This window comes from Corvus hawaiiensis, chromosome 4 (assembly GCF_020740725.1).
Source record: "Corvus hawaiiensis isolate bCorHaw1 chromosome 4, bCorHaw1.pri.cur, whole genome shotgun sequence".
Classification (NCBI taxonomy): Eukaryota; Metazoa; Chordata; class Aves; order Passeriformes; family Corvidae; genus Corvus; species Corvus hawaiiensis.
The window spans coordinates 72,547,431-72,574,992 of record NC_063216.1 but is presented as its reverse complement, the minus strand read 5'-3'; the positions used below and the strand labels follow the sequence as shown (position 1 = coordinate 72,574,992).

The 27,562-nt window shown below is 41.9% G+C and overlaps 1 protein-coding gene across 6 annotated transcripts in view; it reads right to left on the bottom strand.

Annotated features, from left to right (window-relative positions):
* The window catches only part of GRM3 (glutamate metabotropic receptor 3), a 104,852-nt gene that overhangs the window by 47,324 nt on the left and 29,966 nt on the right, over nt 1-27,562 (bottom strand). The window contains exons 1-2 of one of the 6 annotated variants that reach the window (XM_048301024.1): nt 16,096-16,106; nt 13,750-13,756 (exon numbers count right to left, since the gene is read on the bottom strand). The exons of 2 other annotated variants lie outside the window; for them this stretch is intronic. The gene's annotated coding sequence lies outside the window, so the exon portion shown is untranslated. Of the gene's footprint in view, nt 1-13,749; nt 13,757-16,095; nt 16,107-18,916; nt 19,026-27,562 lie in introns of those variants that run through there. 3 more of the 6 variants (XM_048301019.1, XM_048301023.1, XM_048301022.1) reach the window with 3 other exon arrangements.

Here is a 27,562-nt window from a genome sequence, read left to right as displayed (position 1 = left end):
CTCACTAAGGTCAGGACAGTTTGCCAATGACCTGAAAAGGAGAGAAATCAAACCTCCAAGTGAAGATCACCTTGTAACAATTCTGTAAATAAATACACATACACAAAGTCTGTTTATGAAACATAAATGTCCATAGACTCCTTGTCAATGTATCTTCAAATTTATCAAAGTGGCTGCCTTGATCTCCCAATCTTGAAATAAACTATGTGGCAATAGTTAAACAGAACACTTCAATAATTTATTTCTGTACTTACCTTTTCCTTAACAGAGTATATACTACTAGAGTTGCAGGGTTATTTATAATTTAGAAACACTTAGCACAAAGAAATTGAAATAAGCAACAATTAAGATTTAACACTGAATAATGAATGAACATGCTTATTGCAAGGCAGTTGTTTATCCTAGTACAATTTCAATGTTGCTGTACCAAATTGTATGAAATTATAGCTTTTTATTCATATTTATTCCAACACTGTTCTCTCATAAATCATTAATGGGTCAGATTCACTGTTAAAGGTCTCTCTCTGCTATCCTAATAGTCTGAGCTGCAGACTGTCTCAGCAGAATTTTCCATTCAGAAATGTCAATAGAAAAAAGGCTTCCTCATCCCTAAATGATCTCTAAGTAAGCTAGTTTGTTTATCACCTGTGGTTTATTAAACAGGTCCAGAAAATATATTTTCTGGTAATGTTAAGTGAAGTAATGATGCTGAATGTATTCAGCAGTACTTTCTGTATCAGACTTAGTACTCTAGTTTACCAAACATTATTCACGTGTATACAGGGCATATAAAATAGTGGTACTATCCCATTAGAAATCATTATTAGACAAAAAGGTGACATTTGTCACATAAATGGCTGTGTGGTTAATAATTCAGTTGTGTTGACTTCCATTGTTTTCATCACTAATCCACCGTTTGGACAAAAGCAGGACTTGGGATATTTTTTAATGCAACATCCATTTTATTTACCACTGTTGCTCCTGTTGCCACTGTATCTCAGCAAACATTTGTCCTTACAACATTGGCAAAATATTAGTTTTCCCTGTCTTACATGTGGACGAAAAAGAGGTACAGAAAGATGAAATAAAATTCTCAGAAGATTCTAAATTCAGATTTTGATTTGCTCGGCACTCACAATCACTATCAAACATTGGAAAGGTCAACTGTGCCCTGAACCCCCTGGTTCCAACTGAGGCACTGATTCTGAAAAACTTCCTAAACAAGTTCTTCCAAGCTTGTTCCTGAGTGATTTAGCTAAGGTCATCAGCACAACCAAGAATCAAACTTTGATCTTTTCCAGTGCTCCTCTGATACCTTAATCATAAACCTTCTGGCTTTTACATGAGTCTTTTATAAGGTCATATTAAAACAATCTGCTTTCAACAGCCCTTCAACACGACCAAGAACAACTGAGTTACCCAAAGAAAAGGCTTTAAAATGTGGCTCTCTATAAGGTTTTTTAAAACTGTCCTGGGACATACCTAGAGCTACAGTGGATTTCCCTCAACAGCAGGGAGGATGTTCTCATCTCCCTGACTCTTTCATAGGTGCTGGTTTCTGTAAATGGCATTGCCTTTCACCTTGCATCTCCTCCGTGTCTCAGGAATCTGTGTGTCTCTGATACATCAGCAAGAAAGGACAGAAAGGTACTGAAAATTATTTCAACACTGCACATAGACAACTGATTTCCCCAGCGAAGAATGCAAAGGATTTCTATGTTCTGTCACTTAAGCTTGTTAAGTGGTACTGCTGAGGGAAACCGGAATCAGTGATGGCACAGCAAGGGATCAGTCCCTGCAGAAGTCACGGGGCGATCAGAGAAAGTGAGGGTTGGGAACAGGCATGACCATTACGCTGTTTCTTCCTTGCCACTTTGTGTTGACAACACTGGTCAAGTTGTTGAAGGTGTCTAGGGATATGAAAGGAGGAGGTGCTGGGAACCCCATTTGGGTTGGAGAACACAGATGACTCATCCCCACAATCCTGCTCTATCTGGGGACACTGCTTGGTAAGGGGTGTCCATGGGTGGGGGCCACCCACTCATGCCAATTGTTTTACCCTCCCCAGGGCAATGCCTGTGAAGTCTTGAGCTTGTCACAGGGGCTTTGAGACTGCAGGGAGACACCATGGATGCAGAGTCCTGCTCCCCAGGAAAAACATCCTATTTTATGTGTTCAAATGCTCTCTTCATAAATGGAAGACAGTAAACAAAAACAGAGCTTAAGGTATCAAACAGGGCTTTTCTCCTTCATCAGACTGTGCATTGCTGCCTGTGTAGTGGCATTGCAACGTCCTGCTGAGGACCAGGGATGCTGAGCAGAGGGTGGGAGTGAAGCCATTAATGCATAGGGTGATTTGTCAGGGGAGGTTTCCCTTCCGGGCTGTGAGGGATGGATGCCTCCAGGGTTTCTCAGCAGTGGGACTCCTGAGGGAAGCTGTGAGACAGATTTGGGTGGTCAGTGAGCAGTGTCACTATGGTGACACTGAACAGACATCTTGGTATGGTGAAGACTATTTTAAAGCAGATCACAGAGATGGGCTTGCAGCTCAGTTCCTCTCCTGTTGTCTCTGGTGTGCACCTCCCACATGCTTTCTCTGCAGCTTGCGTAACTCAGGACTATATATACAAACATTTCATACCTATTCCAGGCTGATACAGCCCATATTCTTCCTCTTAAACATGGTGAAGATACCACTGATCATATCCTTCCTGAAGTGATTTCACTATATTGACCACTCCAATTGGCTTTTGCAGTACCATCTTCTACTAAAAGCATGTTTCTGGGGTATTTCAAAAAGAAGTCTGTGCTGATCAAGCAGAAGTTCTTTTATATTTTGTTTATATTTAAAGTTTTAACATCAGCTACAGGCAGGGTTGTGTTGTTCTAGGTGTTAGTACTTAGTACTGTTAGTACTTAAAATATGTACATTCCTGCCCTATAGCCCTTGGATCCCTGGTGGAAATAGAAGTAGAGTCTGGGTGTAGAAGCAATGTAAATATCAACATGAAAAATAAACAGGCTGAAGGAGAAAAGTTTCCATGTCTGCATCAGAGGGTTTCTGCCAGCTTTGCTCTATCTGAACTTTAGCCAGAAACACACAGCTTGTGAAAAATCTTCAGTTGGCACTCCAGAGCCCCTTCTCTTTCCACCACCAAAAGTCCACAGGGGGAAGCTACACCTGCCCTTGGGGGATACTGTCAGCACTTCCCTTAGTGAAAGTAACTCGCTTGTGTATAATAGCAGCCGTGCTGCTCTCATTGAAAATCTACTTGCCTATAGGTCTGAATCATCAGTTTTGGTGGATTATTTATCTGTCTGTGAAAAGTTGATTGCACAAATTTACTGTTTCTTGGTGTAAGTTTGCTTATTTAGTAAGGATGGACACATCCTTGCTTCTATGAAAGCAACTAAAATGAGAAAGAATGTCTGGGGTTTCTGTGTTCATTATCCCACTGATATCATCTCCAAAACTAAATCTGTCTTTCAGGGCTATATTCACATGGCAGCTCTGGTCCTCTGCAGGCCTTCTCTCTGCAGCTCACGGAGTAGGACTACTCGTGCTGTTGGTTTAGAGATGAATTCTTATCAGACTAAGCATTTTCAGTCTGTTTTTCTATAGGTGTCAAACTCCAAAGAGAATTGCAGTTGAATCTTTCATTTAGCCAAATGACTTATAAATTGAACCTCATTGCTCATACATCAATGACAATTTTGTTCATGCCCTCCATCATACCAGTACCAATGCTTGGCAATCCAGCACCCAGCAGCCATGCATTTTCTAGTTTTCCAGTTATAAGGATGGAATGGGAAGCCTTACTGAGAGCTGAGGCTCTTCAGATTGCCTAGCTATTTTTCAACACCATTAACTAATGAATGGGACAATCTACATGACTGGGCTAAAACTCTGGAGAGGTTTCCTCTCTTCCCTACCATGTACTATATCCTAAATTTCCCACATTTGTTCCCCTTCACAGTGTTTTGCAGGGCTCATCTCTTTATGCAGCTTCCTGACAAAGAAGAGCTGACGTGGGTGCCGGGGAAGATTATGTATAGCTTTGTTGTGGGTGGCTCCCCCTTGGCATTTGAGGATTTATACTGCATTATTCAGAACTATAATGTGTTACTGTGGTGCCTGGAGCCATATGTCAACTCGGTATCACCTGCTGTCCTTTGTAAACTTTCTTTGGAGGAGAACCATGCTCAGTGTAAGGTCACAGAGGAGGTTCCCACCACACCTGTGCTCTTGTGGCATTTTACAAATACTGAAGCTAATAGTTTCATCAATAGATTTTTCTCAAAGGTCACCCATCAGAGAAGTATCTTTCCCCAAGCCCTTGCTGTGCCCTCCAGATTTCATCTTAGGGAAGCGAATTTCTAAAACAATTCCAACTTCATCTCAAAATTCTGGTGCATCTTTCAAGACTGACACAAGAAACTGAATGCAAAGATTTCTTTCTCTCAGAGATCATGGAGAACTTGCACAGTAGCATAGATCATCCAACACATTCATCACATTTATATGTGCCCTAGCAGAACTTGACCTTAATGCCTGATGAGAACTACACTGAAATATAGCATGTGTTATTTAATCAGAAAGAAAGTGATAGACAAGCTTGAGTCTCCTTGCCAATTATAATTAGAGACGTCGTCACCTCTGGAAGAGAAATATTTGTAAAGTAACCCAAACCTTGCAGTGACAGACCTGTGCCAAGCACACAAATTGCTCACATCCTGATTTTGGCTGGCTGAAATCGGGTAGCTTAAATCAGGACATAAAAGAAAACAAAGAAACAAACAAACCCAGGAAAAGTTGCAGAAAATGTGGTGAGGTGGAGAAAACAAATAAATTTCTACTATGGAAATGGAGAAGTTCCTTCATGAAATGTTAATCAGTTGCTGACATATAATTTTGCTGAAAATTAATCAAAGTGCTTTAAATTTCAATTGTTTGCTGTTGTATCTCAGATTTTTTTTCTTTCCTTATGAAAAATGACAAAAATGGCTTTCCAAGTAAGTGATTTTGTGAATTTCATTTAATTTTGAAAACCCATACAGGAAAAACATTAATTAATGCAATTACCAGCAGCATGAGGCTACAAACCATACAAGTTCATGCCATGCCTACTATACTGTAAAAGAGCTTGAAAAACCCTAAAAATTTACGAGAAATTTCAGTAAAAAGACATATAAAGCAAGAGATTATATGTCAGTGTAGAAGTAAATCACCAGTCCTAAAATAAAAGCTTATATTCTGTTACTTTAGAACAAGAAGAGAAATTCAGAACACTGTGTTACTGTTTGTACTGTGTGAGCATCAACATCTGATACTTTATGTTTTCTACAATGTCAACATACAGCAGATGCCCAGCCCTCTCCTCAGAGATCTATGATATCCTGTTTCAGAAAAAAAAATTAAAATATTAATCAGGCAGGAAAACAGATGTCTCTTGCGTATTACTCTTTAAGTTTCCAGATATTAGATAACTAAATTTTAGATTAGAACTAGATGTATTAATTTAGCCTGGTGAGGAACAAGGAGCTCCTGAAGATCACCAGACTTTAATATGGTGTGGAAATATGGGTCTTTGTTACTTGTTAAAATACATGAGAGCATTTGGCACCGGCTCAGTCCTTCCAAAGTGAGCTCGGTCTCAGGAGAGGGAGTTACAATGAGCAGACCACCAGAGGCAGAGCTCTGGGTGAGGCCAGGCAGGCTCCCAACTCGTTAGGGTTTCTCCCTGCTCTGACAATAAGTATATCCAAGTGCACTGAGAAGTCCAGCTGTGAGCCCGAGGCTTTGTGCCATCTGGACAGTTTGTGGTGTAATGATCTTGATGTAATGCAGGGTTAGACCTATGAAAGTCCCACCATCTTTCCTTCTGTCTTCTTTGGATTGAACTGAATCTTACTGCTTTTTGTCCATCTGCTTATTTCTTCCAGGCATTGGTGACAGCTGAAAGCCCACCAGCAGTGACTGCAATGAACAGGCAAGTGCTGTGTGCTTATTGATTGTATGGTAGTTGACTTTAGTCTCAGCCTTCACGTGTGGTCCCATAAAGACATGGAAAAGGAAAAATGGGAGTATAAAGCCTTCGGGGACAAAGGAACAGCTGGCTTCTGTGACCTGTGGATGTCACAGCAATTATTCCTGCTAGGTGGTGTGGGAACACCAGCACCAGGCTAAGGTCAGCAATGTCAAATGTTGGGTGAGAGAGGTGATGGCATAAGTGTGGAGTAGTCTTGCTCAAAGTAAACCATGATGTTTTCAGTGTCATGTCCTGGGATGAAATATTTAGCTAAGAGAAGCTTTAAAACTTGTGCTTAATGCAAGTGAGGCTTAACTAAGTGAAGTTAACACCATCCAAAGCACAGCCCCCTAAGGAGTATCTGTGCATTTAGTCTTTAGACACGTATTTAACCTCTCCCTCTTAATTGATTCTTAAGCATCTATTTTTTTCTGCCCACACAGAGATCATTGCTGCTTTGTGCTCCTAATCACTTCTCAGCTCTCTGCAATGCCTGCAGGGTTTTTCTTGAGGCTGGATCTCCCCGTGAATCTGTGTTCCAGCCGAGGTGCTCTGCCTGGGCATTCTGGGCTCACTCCAGAGTGAGCTGCCAGATTTCAATCTTGCCATTCTGCCAAGATGTTTTCCTCACACTGTGGCAATACAGAAAATATGGCTGAGCCTTTGCATATGTGGAGGGCAGAGAGTCCTTTGTCATTATTGTTTGTGTTGAGGCTCAGTCTGGCTGGCAGCACAGCCAGCCTCAGAGTCACACCAGACTCACAGAGCAGCAGAGTGTGCACCCTTTCTTGTCTCTGTCTGTATATGGGGTGACTTCTGCTGCCACCCAGCCTGCTCTGATGGCATGCAATCCTGGCTTAGACCCCAATAGCAGCATTCAAACCTGGCTTGGTGCTGTCCACATTACTGGTTAGGATAGGAGAAACTGAAATAGCAAAGCTGATGACCAGCAGTGGGCAAAGTCCCATCTGTGGCTGCTTCTCCCCACCCTGATTTAGTGGTAAGTCAAATAAAAACCTTACCAGGCTGGTGCTCCCATCCCTGTCTGGTCTGAGCTGTATCTCCCAGTTTGCCACAGCAGTACCAAACACTCAGCTGGAAATTTTCCAAGTTAAGATGGCTCTTCCCATTTGCTGATCGAGGCAATATTTCTGTCTCTGACATATTCACTGCAAGCACCTCAGAGCAGGAGCTGCTGCCTTGCCTGTGGCTGTGGAAGGCTGAACTCTTGTCTCATCACCACTGCCGGTTCAGTGATGAGATTCCATATGCCTAATTTGCTCAGTAACATATCGCAACATTTTAGGCACTTTTGACCTCCTCCAGGAGTATCTCCTGCCTATTCTGGTCTAAAAAAGACACTGGGACCCCCCAAAGGCATGAAATTATTTCCAATGAACATGTAGGTGCTTGCTTTGGGGAGACTGGTTCACCTAGCATTTACAATCTGAGGTCAAGGTAGGTGCCTGATTACAGACAGGGTTTCACCTACTGGTCCCTTGTTTTGTCGTGTTCCTGGTAACAACACAAAGCATTAGAAAGGGATCAAAACATGGAATGAATGTTCAGGTTTTTAAGGAAAGAACTGTTTAGCAGTGGACTGTAGCTTTTTGATGTTTAGTTGTTTTCTTTTTCTTTTTTTTTTTTTTGTTTTTTTGAACATAAAAAGATTAAAGATTTAACATCAGTAGCCTCTGTTGAAACGATCCTTCCCTCCTCCACCTCCGTCTACGCCCTCCCCCCCAGAGCCCAGACGGGTAACTCTTCCATCACATGAATGTTACCTCCAGGCTGCAGCATTCAGCCGAGTGTGAAATCACAATTAACGGAGCAAGTGTTTTGTAAGTGAGCAGAGACGGCCACAAATTACATCCTCCTATTAGCTGATTTTAGAACAACACTGTTGAACAGCTTCATGATTACTGGGCTGTGGCGTGTATTAAAAAAACATTAATAAAACATAATTGATTGTGAATTCTGCTTACTGCCTTTATAGTTTTAATCACAAAAGTCTGAGAAGTTTGTTGGAAACAAAAGCTGCCCTCAGCTATTTATGGGAACTGGATTGTACTAAAAATTTTACAGAACTTTATTTGCAGCTGTTGTAAATCAGTAAACTACTGAAGCCTATGGAGTTTTCTGACTGATAGATTGCCTTTGCCTTTTTCTTTTCCAGTCAGCAAAGAAAGGCACAAGACTGACTTACCTCCACCAGCAAGTACCCCTGAAGTGGGAACAATATCCTCGGTCTCTCAGACCTGCCATGCACTAGGCATGTCCTAAGATGCAAGTAATGTCACCAATAGGGAGCAGGAGCTGGTGGCTTCTATTTACTGAGAAACAGGCAAATACAGAGCTATACTTCAAAACCACTCACATTTATGTCTTTCTTTTGGGCCCCGGATTGTTTTTAAAGCTTAAATCATGTATTCTTACAGGAACCTGGAATGTTAATTCTGATTCATGACCCTGTCTGGGCTCATGGAGGGACAAGGTGTGTCACAAAAGTTTATGGCTACATTATGAAACTTGGATGCCCTGCTATGAATTTATGGACTTTAAAAAGGCTGCTCACAATCAGTCAAATGTGGGACTTTGAAAGAATTTGAAACCCAGCCAGTGACACAAATGGACTGCTCTTCTTCATCAGGTATCTAAATCTCACTCTCAGGCTGAGAATTCCCAAAACACTTCAGACACTGCCTGAACTTGATCAAGGTGATGCTTAACTCCACACATAAGCCAAATTTAGTCAGAGGAAGATGGACCTCTGCCAAAATCCTCAGGGAAATAGGCTCAGGGAGGTGGGCAGGATCTTGCCCTAGCTGTAACTATTTAAGCAGTTTCCTCACCCCACAGAGAGGTGGCATGAAGTGAGGAATAAACCTTACAAGTTCTGAATCTCTCCTGCTGTGACCACTAAAAATGCTAGTGCTAGGAGTGTTGAAAAATCTTAGAAGTGCATCTAAAATTAGGTAATATAATGCCTGCATTATTTATTGACTTTTTTTCAGCCTGTGCCCTGGAAAATAAACTTGTATAAACAGTGGGAGTAGATTGCTGAAAAGCATTTCCTGTTAAAGAGCTAGCGGCAAGGGTTATTTTCAATGAAAATAAACCAGAGAAAGCAAATTTTTCTTGTTTCTGCAAAGATTTATCTCATGAAGGCAGCAACAGACATGCCTTGTCTTGACCAAGGGAGTGACTTCTACTGCTAAGAAATGAAATGTATGTCAGTTACCACTCAGGCTCATCTCAGTTTAGTACTCAGCTCTTTGCAGAGGCATCCTGGAACAAACAACTCCAACCTGCACCAAGCTTCTCTTCTTCCCATACCACCTGTCCCTCCCTCAGACCTGATGTAAACTGTTTGCTTGGCTCCTTTCATGCAGCTCCACAGCAGTGTATGTACAGGCAGACATATATTTTTATGAGAAGAGCCAGAACCTCACACCCCCGACACATTCACTGCATTCTCTCACTCTAAATGGCCATTGCTATGGCAACAACAGCTTAACTCAAAATTTAGAGAGGCATTTAGCACAAATTATGAAAGAAGAGATGCGACACTGGGTAAAGCCATGCATGGTTTCATGGTCCACTGTGGCTCTATTCACCGATTGCTTCAGGACACCCTGGGGACCTTGCCACTTGTAGTCTGTCACCTTCTGCCCAGCATGGTGCAGGAAACAGCTTTCTCTAACACTGGCTTTGTCTTTATTCTTTTCTGTGCTGACAGTAAATGGCTTTTCAGCCATCTGATCGGCCACAGAACTGAATTTGCAGTCCAACCAGCCTGGTCCTCAAAACCTCTGCCAGAATAATTCATGGCCTGGTAGTGTGAGCAGGGAATTCCTTGCTAATGAAGGGAAAGAAAGACACAGGCCCTATTTAGAGTATCTGGAACAGTGCTAGTGTTCTGCATCAGCATATCTGGCGGCAGATGAAGGCCCAGCTGAGTTGTAGGATAAAGCATAGTGCATGTCTGTGACACTTCTCCTTGCAAGGAGCTGCTTTTTGGTGCCAAATCTCAGGCATAGTGACAAAGTAGAGGAAAGACAAGCATGAATAACCTCAACGATTCCTAGTCAATCCATGTCTTTCTAAAACCTGTGCAAACTTTGTCCTGTGTTCTTACTTATGGCCACATTTTATATAAGCCAAGATGAAAGGTCTACAAGGAGAGGGATTTTTTGAAGGGCATGAGAGGGAGTAGATTTACAAAAGATCTAGAGAAGAAATTCTTCGCCATGAGGGTGAAGAGACACTGGAGCAGGTTGCCCACAGCAGTTGTGGACTCCCCATTGCTAGAAGTGTTCAAGGCCAGGTTGGATGGGGCTTGCTAGGGGGGTTGGAACTAAATGGTCTTTAAGGCCTCTTCCAACACAAATCATTCTATGGTTATTCTGTGACGATGATCCTTTGCTTTGGAAAAAGCACAAAATTGGCAAACACTATTCAGAGAAAGTTCATGTCTAATTTTAGACATCTAAAGTGAGGTTCCTTCTTTGGGACCCAAAGCTAGGCAGGATGAGCCTAGGTCTTAACTGTGCTCCTTTCGTTCCTCACTAGAGGCAGACAAAGGGTTTTGGTCAAGGAAGAGTTAAAAATGCTTTGCATGGATGTTTGCATAGAGGCTTATTATTTCTTGGAAGGTACAGTCCACGGTAAGGATGTACTCCTGCCTCACGCCAGGAGGAGTTAGATCTGATTTATTTTGGGACAATCAGGACTGGATATTCTTTCTGTGTGGCCTGTGTGCCTTCTAATAACAAGCTCTCTTGTTATTACAGTTCTCATTGCAATCTAAGATTAATACTTGTATCCCAAATTTCACTGAGGCCAGCATGAATGAATAACAATCCCATTAAAGAATTCAAGAACTGGCCAAGAGTCACTAGTTGTATTTGTTAACGAAACTGAACCAGAGGTGAGGATTTCATTGCTTTGCTTGTACTTTCTGGCTTTGATCAGGGAGAAACTTCATGTCTGCCAGCATTTCTACTGACCACAGGAAGGCAGAGCCATCCACATGGCAGTGGGCATGCAATGAAAGCCATTTTGTGATAATTGCCTCAAATTCTCCTGTCAAGCAGTGACTGAAAAATGAGAGCTGAGAAACCACAAGACCAGGTGCATAAAAAAAAGTAGGTTAGGAATTGTACATGCCAGATTGTGAACCAGACTGCACTCCCCTCAAGGGCATATTCTTCCAGTTCCACGGCTTGTTTCATGGAGAGGAAGATGATGGAGAAGAACTGTCTCTGGAGATTGTCTCTTTTTCCCAGGGCTGTGGTGTTACTCCACGTGCCAGTGCCATGGCTCTGGGAGGCAAAGGGCCCTACATCACACGTGATGAACTGCAGAGGTATCTTCGAGCAAGGAGAAAATTCAGGAAACAAACAGCAGCCTTTGATGTTGTTCTGCTCCAGCAGTAGCTGAGCAGCAGCTCAGGGTGTTGCTGAGCCTGGGGACAAGTTCTGGGGATCTCACTGAAAGTGCCTGGGAAGAGGGGAATTACACAAGGATAACAAGCATGGAAATGTGAAGGAATTTGAGGGGAAATTTTGAAATTCAGTTTCTAGGGCAGATAGGTTTGACAACATCCTAGACCTTTAAGCTACATGACAACTTGCAGAGAGAAAGAACTTCAGTTCCCTGAGTTTTAAATTGAATGACCTTATGTGCTTTTTAGGACTATCACATTAAGTTTGGCATCAAGCAGTGAAATACCCTCCCTTCATGGCTCAGGCCCAGCTGCCTTTCTCTCAGGAAAGCAAAATCAGCATGGCCAACATCTTCTGCCTCTTCCTATTCCACAGAGGAATGAAAAAATATACATGGAAAACAGGAGAGGCCTGTGAAAGCAGGTGACAATATTTAAAATGGGAAATCCTGTGGCATCTCTCCAATATAAAATGAAGACAACACTTGAGTAACAGCCTACTCTTATCACAGGCTGCATGATTTTAGTACATCCTAGTGGGTTGTAGAAGTGACATCTTCATTTGCAATAAAAAAGTGTCAAAGATTGCCAGTACTCCTGACCAGAGGAATTCTCACTGGTTTAGATAAGCCACTGACTGCTTTGACTGTGCCCTACCTGTAGCTTTCCTGTCTAAAACAAGTCTGCAAGGCCTGACATCAGGGTTTGCTGAATTCAGAGCCAAGCTTTCACTGATGTCAGTCAAACACAGGTTATCCCCAGGTGACATTTGTGTTCCAGTTTGAGTGTTTTCTTTCTGACATAGTATAAGACCAGGGCATTTTATTTTTTCCAAGACAGATACATTATCTGGCAGTTTCTAGCTGATGTAAGATAGGTTACAATAGTGATACAGCCTATCTATGGAAAGTCTCTTTGCCTGTGGTTTCCTGCAGGGGGGTTTTTTGGTGTTTACTATGTGGCTGAGCTCACTTTTCCGCCTTTCTTTATCAAGGGATTTTAATCTCATTCTTCATTCCTTTATTCAGCCACCTTCCTTTCCTCAAAAGGAAACCTGTAAGAAATTAATGTCTTCAAAGTCTGTATTTTGTACGATTTTGTTGACACTGGCTAGCATTCAGTCTTTATTGGAATTGGCAGTTAATGTAATTGCATAAGCCCTATTTCCTTAGAAAAACAGCCTTCAAAAGATCAGAGCATGCTACAAGAACTCCTCTATCCTTGCAGTGTACCAGGCTCTAACTTTTACACCTCCCCTGTTGTTATTTAAGCCAATAGCACAGCTTTATTCCCAGAACTTGTCAGTTACAGAACGTGATTCATCTAATATACTTTAGACATTACAATAGGATGAAATAAATTGCACACTACTGTATCTGTTTTTCTCCATGGACAGTGACCAGGGACTGTAGAACTGGACAAAGGAATTTTCTGCTTGGAGTGGACTCTTCAGACTCTCATTTAGTCCGTGAGGCCAACATGGCCAAAAGTTGTTGGCATGCAACTCATTTCACAGAATCACAGAAGCAGTCAGGCTAGAAGGGACCACAGTGGATCATCTGGTCCAAGCTCCCTGCTCAAGCAGGGTTATCCCAGAGCACATGGCACAGGATTGCATCCAGATGCTTCTTGACTATCTCCAGTGAGGGAGACTCCACACCCTCTCTGGGAAACCTGTTCCAGTGCATGGTCACTGCACAGGACAGTTCTTCCTCACATTCAGGTGGAACTTCTTGTGCATCAGTTTCTGCCTGCTGCCTCTTGTCCTACTGCAAGGCTGAACAAGCTCAACTCCCTCAGGCTGTCCTTGTAAGAGAGATGCTTCAGTCCATCATCTTTGTAGCCTCTGCTGGACCCTCTCCATGTCTCACTTGTACAGAGGAGCCCAGAATGGACACAGTATGTATATGTGGCCTCACTAGGGGTGAGTAGAAGGGCAGGATCACCTCCCTGGATGTGCTGGCAATGGTTTTCCTAATGCATCCCAGGATATCATTGGCCTTCTTGACTCCTGGGGCACATTGTTAGCTCATGGACAGCTTGTTGTGCACCAGAACCCCGAGGTCCTTTCTATTTTAGGCTGATTCACACCCTACATTCTATTGACAGTATTGATGGAATCCACATATCATCACTCAGTTCACATGAGACATCAACAACAAAGTAATCTAGATAAGATGGACTCCCCTTCATTCTCTCAGATGTTCAGTATAGCAGAGGATTGGTCCCTCTGTCACATTATTTAGATGTTATCATGCCCTGGTAGTATCAAACCTTGTGCCTTAGCATTAAAAGCCCTCCTCTGTGAGTAGGAGCAATACCATATAAACAGGGAGAACTCACATTTTGCAAATCCATCCTCTCTGTGGGCAGTGTTTCAGTTTCATTCTGGGATCATTGATTTGCTAGCTTTGAGCTGTTTCCTTCATCAAGCCCAGAGGATAAGCTTTTTTTGCACTGCATCTTTCTCTCTTCTATGGCTAATGCTAGTTTATTCTCCTTCAAATCTTATGTAACGCTTTTACAGGAGGATACATCTGTGATATGCTCTTTGGCTGTTTTTTTGGAAAAAATATGAATAAACCAGAATAAACTGGAAGATTGTCAGTGTATTTTGCAGATTATCTGTGTTCCAACTCTACTCACAGGAAAATGCAAAGTCGATTAAAACCCACCAAGTGTAATAAATATGTTTTTTGATTCTGTCAGCATGGCTAAAGATAAAAGCTAACGGCAAATCCATAATACATTCATACAGATCAAATGATCTATCAATCCATAAGCTTGCATTCATGACAGATAAATGCTCTTATTATCTTCATAGCATGCCCCAGTTAGTCCAGCATGAACTTGGTGAGTTAACTTGGCACTGCAGTCAGGGTGTTGGCATGCAGGAAGTTTGTTTGTTACAATAGCATTTTAAATGCTGAAAGTTCCATTTCTTCAGTCTGCGGACTGTTCCTTTCATTGATTACTGCTCAGTTCAGCCCTTCACCAGCTCTCAGGTGTATCCCACTCCTTGTTCCCAGTTACGACCTCCTTGTGTTCCTCTTCCAAGCCTTTCCCCTCTTCGTGCCAGCAGCTTCTTTCTCCCTAGTTATTTGTACACTGAGCCTCAAGCAGAAAACACCCTACATTTCCATTCACCTAGGGCTTGAGACAATCATATGATGGGAAATATTTGAAAAATTTAACAAGAGGTACCACAGTCAGAGAAAACTTAAAATTTTCAAGATAAATTCAAGAATTTGTGTCAGTTACCAACATGACACTTTTGTCTGGTCCACTGGTTTAGTGAGTCAGGGGTATTATAAACTTGAACTACGTGTTCTCTTGTATGAACAGACTGTTTTGAGCTAGGACTGTAATCACAAGGAATAAAACACTGTCTAATGCAATGGCCAAATCAAGTACCAGTGAAAGAGGCTCCATTTGTGTCAATCATAGTTATCTTGTTGATGGATCTGTCCCATTGTTAATGTTAAAACCCTTTTTGTTCTCTTGTTCCAGCTATTCAGAATTATTTATTCATCCTGAATGAATATTTTGTGCTTAAACTGAATCTTAGAAGCTTATTTAGAACCACTTAAGAACTTAAATTAAATATGAGTGTAATGTGGAGAGGCATAGAAATGAAAGATCCATAATTTTTCAAGTGTAAAATTAAATTCCTCCCTCCTTTCCTCTCTGATTTGATGCATCTAATACAAAGTATATGGAATTTGAGTAGGTGTACTAAGAAATTCTGAGAGTTTTGATAGATACCTGCGTGTGAGAGATACACGACTATTGGAGGTCCACAGAAATATATCAATTGATCTATCTTTTCTGATAGAAGTTGCAGATTTTCTCCATTTACATTTAAAGGCCAACAGTACTGACTTATGAATTTTTTCCTATTTTATCTATTGCTTCTCAGGACCACAGGGAAGAAATTAAAAACTCATCATCTGGCCAGCATGGAGGCTCAGAGCTTTGATGGTTTCAGCTGTTAAGCCTGCTGTTTCACAGAACCCATTTTTGACTCCTAGATCTGCTTCCCAAATCAATGTGCTCTTGTTTGGTTGGAAGCAATACAGTTCCAGACAGAGTTAGCAGTTTATAAAATTTCCATCAGCCTAGGCATAGCAGTGAGCATATATGTGCATACATGCATGTGGGCTTTGTTGCTGTTTTCAGCATTCAGGAAGCAATTACAGGAGAGCATTAGCTGTGCTTCAGTGCATACTGTGAGTCTAAAGTAATGGCATGATCTTCACTCAGGGACCAAGAGTGTCCCAGATGGATCAGCAAGGCAACAGGGAAGTAAACCCACAAAACAACTAATTTTCTCTAGGTTACTTCTCTGTTTTGAACACCTAGCCCTTATGCTCAGAAATATTTTTTTTGTGGAGTTATGAACAGCTCTCTCCTTTTCAGCAGCTGAATGGGTAAAAAATTTTTTTATTTCCCCACAGTTACAAATCCCTTTGTTACAGGGCATAATGCCATCCCCGTATTTTAGCAATGAGAAGCTGTGGAGAAAACAAAGTATGGCCTGAATCAATGGCAGAAGAAGCAAAGACTGCTTCTTTCCCAGTGTCAGCATAAAACTCTCAGAGGTGATGAATGTCTAAGAACAATGAAGAGAACATGAAGCTGTAGGCAATGGGGTATTACCTTCAGTACAGCCTAGTCCATATGCAAGAAAAAAATGGCTCCTGTTAAAAGACTGATACAGCTGCAAAAAGTAAACACCATTTAGGTTACCAAAACACTTTTTCAGGTCTTCATCATCCAAAGCTAATTTGTTTCCCCTCAAAAACATCCATTGTATTCCCAATTCTCTTTACCAGTGCTGCCTCACTTAAACTAGACAACTATGGCCACAGTGCTAGTCCTTTACAAAGCTATTTGTCCATAAAGATAATTAATTTCAATGGAGAAATGCATAGCCAGCAGCAGAACCAAGAGAAAAGAGCTCTATGATAATAGGTCAGAACTACTTAAAGTGCCCTGAATACTCATTGTGTTGTTGATGAGAAGGAGCAAACCCTGGCATTTTCTATGAAGGTGTCCTTCAGCACTTTTTGACTGTATGACAATCATCTAATTTAAATACTGACTACCCCAAATCTCAGAAAAACTCATGTACATCACATATTTCCCACACTCAATTCATTAAAGCACGTGAGTTTTTTGTTTTTTGGAGGTGGCTTTGGGCTCACAATATAATACACAAAATTCCCTTCCAATTGTCTAGAAAGTAAACAAGCACACTGAAATCTGTTTCTCGTCTCATCTGTCTTTGGCTCACCTCTTTGTACCTATAGAAAATAGAGATAATATTACTTTGTGACCTTGCAGCTGTGTCCTAAGGATTAATGCTTGCGTTACATGCTCCTGCAGTGAAGGGCAGTCGGGTCAGTGAGTACACTCTGTTCTCCTTTGCATGGAGGTAAATTAGGTGTGCCTCTGATGGCAGTAGAAATTTGGCCCCATTGGATGAATCCCATGATCTCCAGGCTTTAGATAGATTCATTCAGCTGGCACCATGCCTCAGACCTAACTTCAGTGTTGTGACATATCTTGCAAGGAAAGGTATTTTTGGGTTGTGAGAGAGTATATCGATAGGTAAAGCAGGAGCTAGGGGCATGATGGTAAAACAGGAGATACTCTCTGGAGAATTATATCACCTGCTCCCTCTAAAAGAACTGGTAGAAGGACCATTCAATAGGGCATGTGGGGTCATCTCTCTGCTGCTAGCACATAGAGAAAAAATCCTAAGATAGCAGTGTTTCTGGGGCTCACTCTCCTTTCTGGGCACATGAAAGTTCCTTAGGAAAATCCCTTGGGATTTTCAGAGAATCTGGGTTTGGCTGCTGCTCCAAAGTGCTTTCTGGAGAGCCTTTCTAATGGTTGTGTGGAAGAGCAGGGAAGCCAGCTGAAATATGAGGGTGTCAATAACGCCTATTGAGTCTGAATTCCCCTGGGCCAGGGCCCAGGTGTAGACAGACGCTGTAGGCAGAGTGCTTGGCAGGCTGACTCTGATTTCTGAAGCCAGGCTTCATCCTACAGCCATGAGCAGGGTGGTGCTGGGAACTCCTCACTGCACTGAAAATAGCAGCCCAGAGCTCATGCTGTAGCCCACGGTGTGCTGGGGGATCTGGGCAACAAGGAAGCCCTCTCCCCAAGCAACCCTTAGTGTATCATGCCTTGACAAGCACCAGCTAAAACCTCACCATATACCAGTCGGGCAAGCACTAGTTATTATTAGTATTAATTATTCATATATTTCCATTTTATTTAATAACTCAGTTACAACTATTCATATTACTGTCTCCTTACTCCAGCACTTACACAGACTCAGAGGGCAGATGATAAATACATTTAATACTCCCTCAAATGCAAATGTTTTTGTTTGTTTTTCAATGTTTACTTGCTTGACTGGAGCATTTCACTTGAGCTTCATACCCCAGTTAGTTATAGCAGATTGCATGGTGGGACTCATGCCTGGGTTGCTTTACAACACCAAGATAAATACCGGTCTGAAGCACTGTCATGAGGTCAATCAGGTCTAAGATTTTAAATGCCAAAAGACTTACAATTCCATCCTGACAGCCCCTCTGCTCCTTCTCATCTTTTCCCCAGCAATAAGACTCATTTAAAGCTTTAAAATATGGGAAGCAGAAAAGGAGTCATTAATTTTACTTGCACAACAGCATTCACACTTGTAAGGCTTTGAGAGCCTCCTTAAACCCAAAAGAATTCAGATAGCCAGGGCAATGAATGCGTACCAGTACTTGAATTGGAAGGACATAGTTTTCAGGGCTGAACACATATTTTTGTCCTGCAGGAAGCTGACAGTGATGAGAGTATGTAGGATGCTTTACTACCACATTCACGTGATGCTACTTAATTTCCCCACTCATCTTGTTCAGCATATTCCCTTTGCATTTCTTAAATCAATAGAACTGCAGTGAGCCAACAGATTATTTCAGTATTTTGTAGGATGCTCTGCCCTTACCACCATGCTTAATACCTATTGTTTTTGGTAAGGCAAATAAACTCCTTAAATGTTATATTTGCTACTTAGAAGGAAGTTGACTGTGTGTTTTGGGGGGTAAGAAATTCAATTGCAGAAAGCTAAACATATATGCGTGGAGCTGAATGCTTTTGGAAACAAATTCTGTGGGCTTTCGTATTTGTATCACTGTCATGATTTTGGATGGAAAATGGAAAACTTGTGATGAATGCATAATAGGCCATTGCATTTCCATCTGAGACAGAAGGAATGTGCTTACTTCTTTGGAAGGGAAGACAGATGAAGGCAGGCAAGCTGCAGAATAAAACAAGAATTAAGTGATAGCCTCTGGATGATCATTGTTCTGCTATCTGTTCATTATCTGTCTGGGTGTAGGTAGCAAACACCACATGAATTTAAATAAAACCCATTACTCACACTCACTTACAGACGTGATGATAGGAGTTGCTTGACAGGTCTTACACAGGAAACTCGGATGTAATTGAGCCCGTTGCTCTGTTGATTCTCCTCCAGCAAAATTCTCTACCTGTGCAGGAATATTTTAAGACCTCACTAAATTTGACGGAGTGTTAGGGTTTTTAGCTTATTTGTGTTTTGTATCATTATTGGGTGCCTACAATAACAGATGGTGAAATCTCCTGAGTAAGCCAAATGCCAGTGATTTTCCTTACAGGATGTCATGCAAAAACACTAACAGCTCGGTTCCTATTAGTACTAGAAACCGATGGGCCAGCTCCAGCACCTTTTAAAATTCCTGGATGTCTTTGGATCAGCTTCTTGACACAGCTGAATGAGGCAGGCAATCTGCTTTTAAGACTCCTTTAATACTCCCAGAGTTTCTGCTGAACATCCTATCAAAAAGGCTAAAAATCTCTCTTAAAGAGCACTTTCTTTTTAGAATACACAGGTTCCTTTAGAGACAAGTAAAGTCAGGGAAGTTTGCAGATGAATTTAAAACACCCATTTGTTTTTTACTTCTTGAATCAGGAACTTCTCACTTCTGAGTGGTTTGTGTTTGCTGGCAGCAAACACTTATAAGATTGCACTTGGCATAGGTGACAACCAGCTTGGCCAGGCTTGTCTTTCCTTGGTCTTTTCCCTGTGTCTCTTGCTGTGCCGTATTGAAGGAATATTGCTTAATGGGTATAATGGGATATTTACATCTATTTCATGTTCCTAGAGCTGTCCTAATTGACTCTTTTCTCTCATCATGATTAACTTATCATCTGCTGATCATGAAATCTCAATAGAATTCATAGTTCTCTGTCAAGTGTGACTGTAGGGACATTTCTCCCTCCCTGTAAGTCTCATACTCCCCACTGGTGATATGAAAAATGTTGGAGTCCTTTCACCATATTCATGGGCTTTGAGAGTAAGTTTGGATGTATTTATGAAGTCCATAAATTTAGATTGTCTTCTATTTATATCTAACTGCATTTCTTGTTGAAATTCTTATTTTCAAGCACCCGTATCTATTTATGATCACTTTTAAAATTAGATTTCCTTTTGAATGAACTGTTGATGGTGCCTTAAAAAAGAGGGGTTTGCTTTGTTGGGCCTCTGATCTGAACAGGTTCCAAACTGGGGACAAGGTTTGAGTCTTTTCATTGTATTTAAAGAGAGAGGAGGAGAAATTCTTCTGCTTTCCTTCCTGGTTCCTCTGAAGATGTAACTGAATTTCTGACAAGTACTGTATTTTAAGAAATGTGTAAGTATAAGCAGGGGTCCTAAAGAGGTGAAATGCTCACTGCAATAGGCTTCATACACACACCAAGAGGGAGTCCTTCCCTCTTTATATCTGGGACTGTCTGTGTTGGACAACAGTCAATAGCTGGTAATGGACACTGAGTGACACAGAAGCAATAGGGACAAGATGTCTGTCAACTTCATACAACCCTAGTTATGTACAGATGTTTGTTGGCTTGGGCTTTCATTACTCTAGGCCCCCTTGTTTTTCAGAGAGGTAAGCCCTGAACTTACCCACTTTGACATTTTCCATGAGGGAGGAGAGAGGTAGCAGAGAGAGAGGAAAGAAGGCGATTCTTATGAAATGTCTTCAAGGATAATTAATTTCTTTTGACTGATGTCTATGGAGTTTTCATATTTATTTGGAAGGAAATCATGCTCAGCAATTGTCATTACCTTCCAGAGAAGTGTTGCATTAGTTTGAAGGTATATTTGACACATATTGTGTCAAAGCTCATGTCTCTCAGACATGACATGTGACAGCTGAAATTATTTGACATGCTCCAGTTAAAGGAATTGAGAATCAAATTCCCAGGGGCTGTGGACAGTTTCTGTACATAAAGCTCTCTTTTAGTATAAAGGAGATTTTTCAAAAGCATTCAAAATCAGTTTTTCCTGCTCTCATAGAGTTAATTCTGGATTCTTTTGATCACCAAGGTAGTTCTTCACTACATCTGAGCCTTTCAGTTTGGCTGAAATGATCTTAGCAAATAGTCATGGACCACTCTGGTCTGGATACCGTCTGACAGATGGGCCATTACAGAGAAAACCTCTGGAGCTCCAGAATTGGAAGGTCCCATCCCACAGATCTGATGTGAATACTGCTGGGGCTAAGACAGTCTCAAGCCTCTTACCAGGAGCTGTCTTGGGAGAGTTATACTGGTCAAAACTCCATGGCTGGAGACTGTTTTAGCCTTTAAATGATACAGTCATATTCTCGTGTCTGTCACTGTTTAGGAGCTGTAGCTGCAATCTTTGAGCTCCTCTGCCATCAGTACAGACGTTCAGAACTGTGCACAGTCCTTCACATGAGAAGCTGCACCCTCATATGTATAGCTATGTCTGGTCTCATAAAGTAAACCTCTGTGGGACCGTTCTGAGGCAATGAGATCATTAGGCCCACAGTGGTGGGCACTCATCCAGCTGGCCTCTGCCAGCCTCTGAGAAAGGGGGCCCACATTGTAAATGTATCTGGTAAATGATCCCCACTATGTGCTAAGTCTCCACACATCTCTATGAATTATTCAGAACAATGTCACATCCCAAAAGAACTCCAGGGACCATTCAAGCAATTTCTCAGTATGGGCAATCAGGATTATATTGTCAATGTCTTTTCACTGGCACTGTTTAGCTCATTAGTAATACAAAAAGACAGTCCTTACCACTTCTGCTAGAGAAGTCTTGCCTGATGCATCCTAGCACTCAATTTGCTTTGCTAATAGCTGCATCAAGATTGTCCCTGGGAACCATCTCCTGGTTGGGAAAACTCATGAGCCTTTTCCTATGAGGTCTCAAGTATAAGCTTCCAGGTGCTAACTGAAACTCCTACTTTCCTAAAGTTGAAAGCTCTCCAGTCAGTGAATACAACTTCCAGAGTACAGACAGAAAGGGTGTTTTCTGCAGGTATAAGGTGGTGTTGGTGCCATTGCACAGGATGCCATTTGAAACTTGTACATAATCCATGTATTATTGTGAAAATAATAATTGAAGTAGGTATAGGTATAGAGAAGGACTACTACAAAAGACAGTGGACTGATGAGACTTTTAAGGCGAAACAATGTGGCTTCACGTGTTTAGCTTAGTGAAAGGAAAGCTGAAGTTTTTGACAGCTATGCATAGACACCTCAGGGGTCTGAGTACTCAGAAGGGAGGGGATTAAAAGACATTTCTGGAATTAGAATGAATGACTGTAACCTGGTCCTGAATAAACAGACACTGGAAATTATAAAGAAGTTTCTAAACCGCAGAGGAATGAAGTTTTGGAAAAGCTTTCTGACTGCAGGAATAACAGTCAAAAAAACAAAATTTAAGAGGTAGCTGAAGAATTCCAAAGAAGGGATTATATGACCTGATGGTTCATGACAGCAAGAACTGAACTCAGTGACCAAAGTCATCCCTTCAGGTCCTATCTCTGATGACCTGAAAAGTGTTTAAGAAGATCATGTCCCATTGATCTGCAATGACAGAGAAGGTGGAGACTGAGTCTCAATCTCTTCATATCTAAATGCAGCATGATACCCTTGAGCAACAGTCCTGCCATTCCATATAACAGCAAAAGAGCCTAGGAATAGCTTCTGTGGAGACAGTAATTTGATTTACCACAGTTATGAAAGAATGGACTCAAAGAGTTATTTTTCCTAAAGTGTAGTATCTTTTTTCCTGGGTATGCTATAATCATGAGAAATAAATTGGCAGATATCTAGATACAAATTTTAAATCCATGAGACCTTAAATGCAAGAGCTTTTGTATCCAAATGGCTGCTTCATGCCCTAAATTCTCTGAGTTGTGCTTAATTCTTGCAGCACATAAGGCATGTAAAAACCACCCACTCACTACTTCAGAGCCATTTTTCTTCATCTAAATGAAATTTCTTTAGTTCCATTCATCTTTACAGCTCATTCAACAGGTCCCTCTGCAGCAGTGAAGGGGAGCATGTTTCAATGTGCTAATCCAGCTCAGAGATGGATTAATTGACTCACATGCCCCTCTGATCACTAGCCAGATGTCTTTCCCCAGCTGGCAAGCCTTACTAATTTTCTTGTTGTTGTTGTTGTTAATTCTGGGTTTCCAGCCAGCAGGGGCTCAATCAAGGGCAACATGCCCTCTGCCAACATTTTGTATTCTTTGGTCTGCTTTCCCTTGGGCAAAGACATTCAGCTATGAACCTCCTTCCCTGGCTCTTTGTCATCTGGCCTGTGGCCCCTGGAGAGAGCTCTCCTGGTGCAGTTGCACTTGTGTATCTGGCACCTTGGGCCACCACGGGGCTGTGCTGTGAATATTCAGGGTGGGTGAAGGAGGCATGTGGGGCCCAGAGGGCCAATTCCAAGAAGTGATATAAAATTTCAGATCTGTGCACTGAATTTTTGGGGGATAAAAAGGGCTAATAACAGGAGTAAGAAATATTTCCTTCATCAGGCTACGAAAGGAAATTTCTACGAAATGACATGAGGGAAAACTCAAGAATGCTTAAGAGGACTGTGCATGACTAGACCAGTTGGGGCACTAAATTGGGAAGCAATGTAACATAAAAGGTGGTTTGAAGATGTATGTGTGCTCCAGGCTCTACTCCTTATTCTGTCGTTGCCCTGGTGTCTTGGGCAAGACACTTCACTACTCTGGTACTTTCTAATGCCTAGGAGAGTTTGGGGTATTTTTAAGATACAAAATTAAGATAATTTTGGGGTATTATTGCTAATGAGCAAGACATTGTGAAAATTAAATATAATATGCATCAGTGAACATACCGCCATGTATTTTCAGCCTGAAAGCTTCTGCCATGACTTGCAGTGATTTGGCTAAAACCATGATGCTGCCAAATGGAAAGGTGTCAATCTTGGCCAGACTGTAGAATGCTGTTTGCTCTTATCCCATTGCTTGTCTTGGGTCATCACCGTTATCACATTGAGTAGAAACTTAATGTACAAGAATTCAGCTGGATGGTACAACTTTTATTCACCTCAGCAGTGACTTCCTCACACACAGGTTATTGGCAGTGGTCACTGAGGGAAGGCAGCTGAGAGCACAGGCAGCAGTAGGAATATTTGAAGATTTGTACTATTTAACACCAAGGCCCAGAAGTTCAGCTATGCGTACAGCTGGAGCATTCCCTGAATTATGAAGATGGAACACTGGTTTTCTAATTTCTCACTAATTCATCCCAAGCTGTTAAAAAAAAGGAATCCCTGGATTATATTAATATTCTCCTTTTCTTTCCTTTTTTCATTTTTCTTTTTTCTCTCTTCCCCCTCTTTTATCTTCCCCCTTTTTTTTCTTTCCCCTTTTTTTTCTTTTCCCATTTCCTTTCTCTCCCCTTTTTCCTTCCCTTCCCCTTCCTCCTCCCCTTCCCCTTCCCCTTCGTTATAATGACCTGACAGAAATTAGTTCACCAGAATGGAAAAGAAAAGCAAACACTTCTCCTGTTTTTTCCCATTAGAAAAGAAGTTGCAAAATATTGTTTCATGACAAGGTCAAGAGGAGCACAGCTTGAGAAGAGAGAAGTAAGAAGTTCATCTATGGTGTGAACATTAAGAACTCAGCTGCATTTCTATGGACCCAACACTTACTACTCCAACTAAATATGTGGACAAGGTCATTTCTTCAGCATTTGAGCAGTTGCTTACAATTCTTAGGTATGTAAATAAGAAGAAAATCTCACTCTTCTAATTCAGCATATTTGGTCATTTTTTGCTTAGGTACATGCCTTGTATAAATCTCTTTCCAAAACCACAAATTTCTTCCCACATCAGGCATAGCCCCAGGGAAGTTGTTTTACAGGGAAATAAAGGCTTCGACCTTTGATCACTGTAACCTGGCTTCTCACAATCCTGGAAACAAGTTTCTAAAAAATTGAAATGTGAACAACACACACCATCGATATCACTTACTGAGTTGTTAGGTGGTAAATTTTCCCCACAGGGGGTGAGCAATTCACTTGATGTATTTGGCAAAGGGTTTGATTCTCTTCCCCACTGGCAGCAATGTGGTGCTGACAATCTCTCTGTTCTTTGATGGGGCTCAGAGCAAAGTAAGGGAGAGCAGAGTGAGACTCAAAGCTCTGTGAGTGCAGAGAAAGGCGGGCTCTGTCAAGAGAGGGTTTATGCAGTCTGAACAGCGAGCTGCAATCTTTGAAGAAAAGACTTCAAAGAGAAAAGGAGAAAAGAAACAATGTCTAATCTTCATACAAATGTGCTCAGGGGTCTCTGAAATTCAGAAACTTCTAAAATCTAAAAATTAATTACCACTTGCCAGAAGGAAGCTTTATTCACAGGTAACGGTTGCAGCAATCTGAGTCCTCTATGTATAAAACTCATGGAATTGAACTGACTAAAGCTCAGTAAACCACCCTCCTTCCCTTTGGTGTACTTGCACACTTTCCAAGTGTTTGATGTTATCCTTCACATTGCTTACGTGGAACACATGACAGCAGCTCCTAAAATTTTGTCTTTGAAAGGAGATGTACTTGGAAATATTTTGGTACAAGAACTGTGACTCACAGGTTCACATTAAAACATGCAACAAAGCGATGCAGCTCCTCGGCTCCTGTAGAGCAATGCAGCCCTGTTGGCTTGTGTTTACTGCAGCAAAAGACAAGACTCTAAATAATTTTTCAGCTCCACAGCTGCATAAATAACAAGGAGCGCTGGGGGTAACTAAAGCAAAGCACTCCTGTTCCGACTCCTCTTAGCAGAATGGTGTGTTTAAAATGGCCCTCAGGCCAGGTATCCAGAATATCTCAGCATCTCACAGACTCTCTTGCATTTGTTCTCATAATACCCTTTTGTGTAAGCACTTCTCATATTCATTTTACACTTGAAGTCTGAAAGCTAAGGAGGTGGTAAGACCCATGGTTGCAGGGCAAGTTAGTGATGAAATCAAGAATTAAACATTTAAGTATCTGGAGAACTCAGTTGCATGCTGGTGTTACTGTGCTCAAGAAAGTGAATGATTTATTGTGGATATCTCACCAGAGTCATACTCAGGCCATGGTAACATGTAGTTTAAATCCTGCATTTACTGAAGCTGAGGGTGTGAACCCAGCTGGGCTGGTGTGGCTCAGCTGCTGCACAGAAGCACATTAAACTGCAATAACTTGATTGTGCATCCCAGCCCCCTCTTTTTAAAAGCTCTGTCTTTCATCTTTAAGACTTCAATGAAAACAGCTGTTTCAGAAGCTCACAAGAGAGCTGTACCACAGCAGGGAAACAGTTCCCTGACATGATGTCTTGGGGTGACTTTATGATGTTATATCCCATATCGCTGTTCTATGCCCAGAAATTAACTTTGTGCCTTTGTATGCTTTTAAACTGAGCCTGAGAGGGGGGAGAGGAAAAAAAAACGGAGAGAAATTATCCTCCAAATTTGTCCAAACCAGCACACATGTGCAAGAGGGTCTCCAGACCCAGAGCACATATATCTGATATGCAACTAAAAAATCACCTCTCTTAAAATGTGAGTAAGCCAAGACACCTGTACTGATGGGAAAGGAAATGGAAGACAGAGCCCATGTCCGATGCAGCTACTTTGAAATAATGAAACCCTCTGGCAGGATTGGAATGGCTTCATTTTATGTTTAAATCCATATGGCGTTTGAGGTTAAATAGAACTTGCTTTGATATTTGCCCACCAGCAGTCAGGAGGCATCTGTGACTGTTGTCTCCCTGTGCATATGAATACTTTGCATCCCAATAATAAGTAGACCCAACCATTGTGCACAACCAGCATTTCTAGAGATGGCCAAAAACTGAGTAGACATGGCAGTTTGTGATATGGTTTGGTGGGCATGGTGGCATTTGGTCAAAGGTTGGACTTGATGATCTTGGAGAAGATCCTGATGATCTTTTCCAACCTTAACAATCCTATGATTCTTTGATCTGCTCCTGCTTGGGAGTCACTGATCATCCCAGAAGATCTAAGTAACACAGGGGCATTGCATTATCCCATGTTAGCATCCAGAAGGATGCAAAGGACAGAGTTTGACCCCGGTGTTGGATTACAGGCAGGGCTGTGGGTGTTTGTTTTCAAAGGAAATTTTCTTCCGCGAACAATCAGAAAAATCCCAGGCAGTCTCCTCTCGCTGACTGTGGCAGCTCCCAAGACAACAAAACCGAAGGTAATTGGTGCTGCCTCTCCCTCCAAATAGGAAATGTTGATATTTCAAGTATTTGTTTAACTGTGGATAGTTGACACAGCTTGTGAGAAATTATTCTGGGAGAGAAGGAAACCTCCCAAACTCCTCCACTTCCTTTGTCCCCGGCTCCTCTCGGCTCCTGCTGGGTGCTCTGAATCACCCCACCAGGAATGTCCCTGCCCCCGGGCAGGATCCTCCACCCCTTCCTCGAGGCTGGCGTTCTCCTGCCGGACCCGGGAATGCAGGGCTGTGCAGGGAGCGGATCCTCGGCAGCCAGAAAGGGGCTCAGGTCTCCCGGCATCAGCGGGGCCAGGCTGACACCCCAGCCCAGGTGGGGTAAGTCAGGCAGACTCCGGCCCTGAGTGAGTTCGAACCAAAAGAGGCAATCTGGTACTGAGCTGTTTTTGCCCAGTGGGGGATATCTGCTGTGTTTGTTGTAAGATTTTTTGGTGTCACTTATCACAAGCTC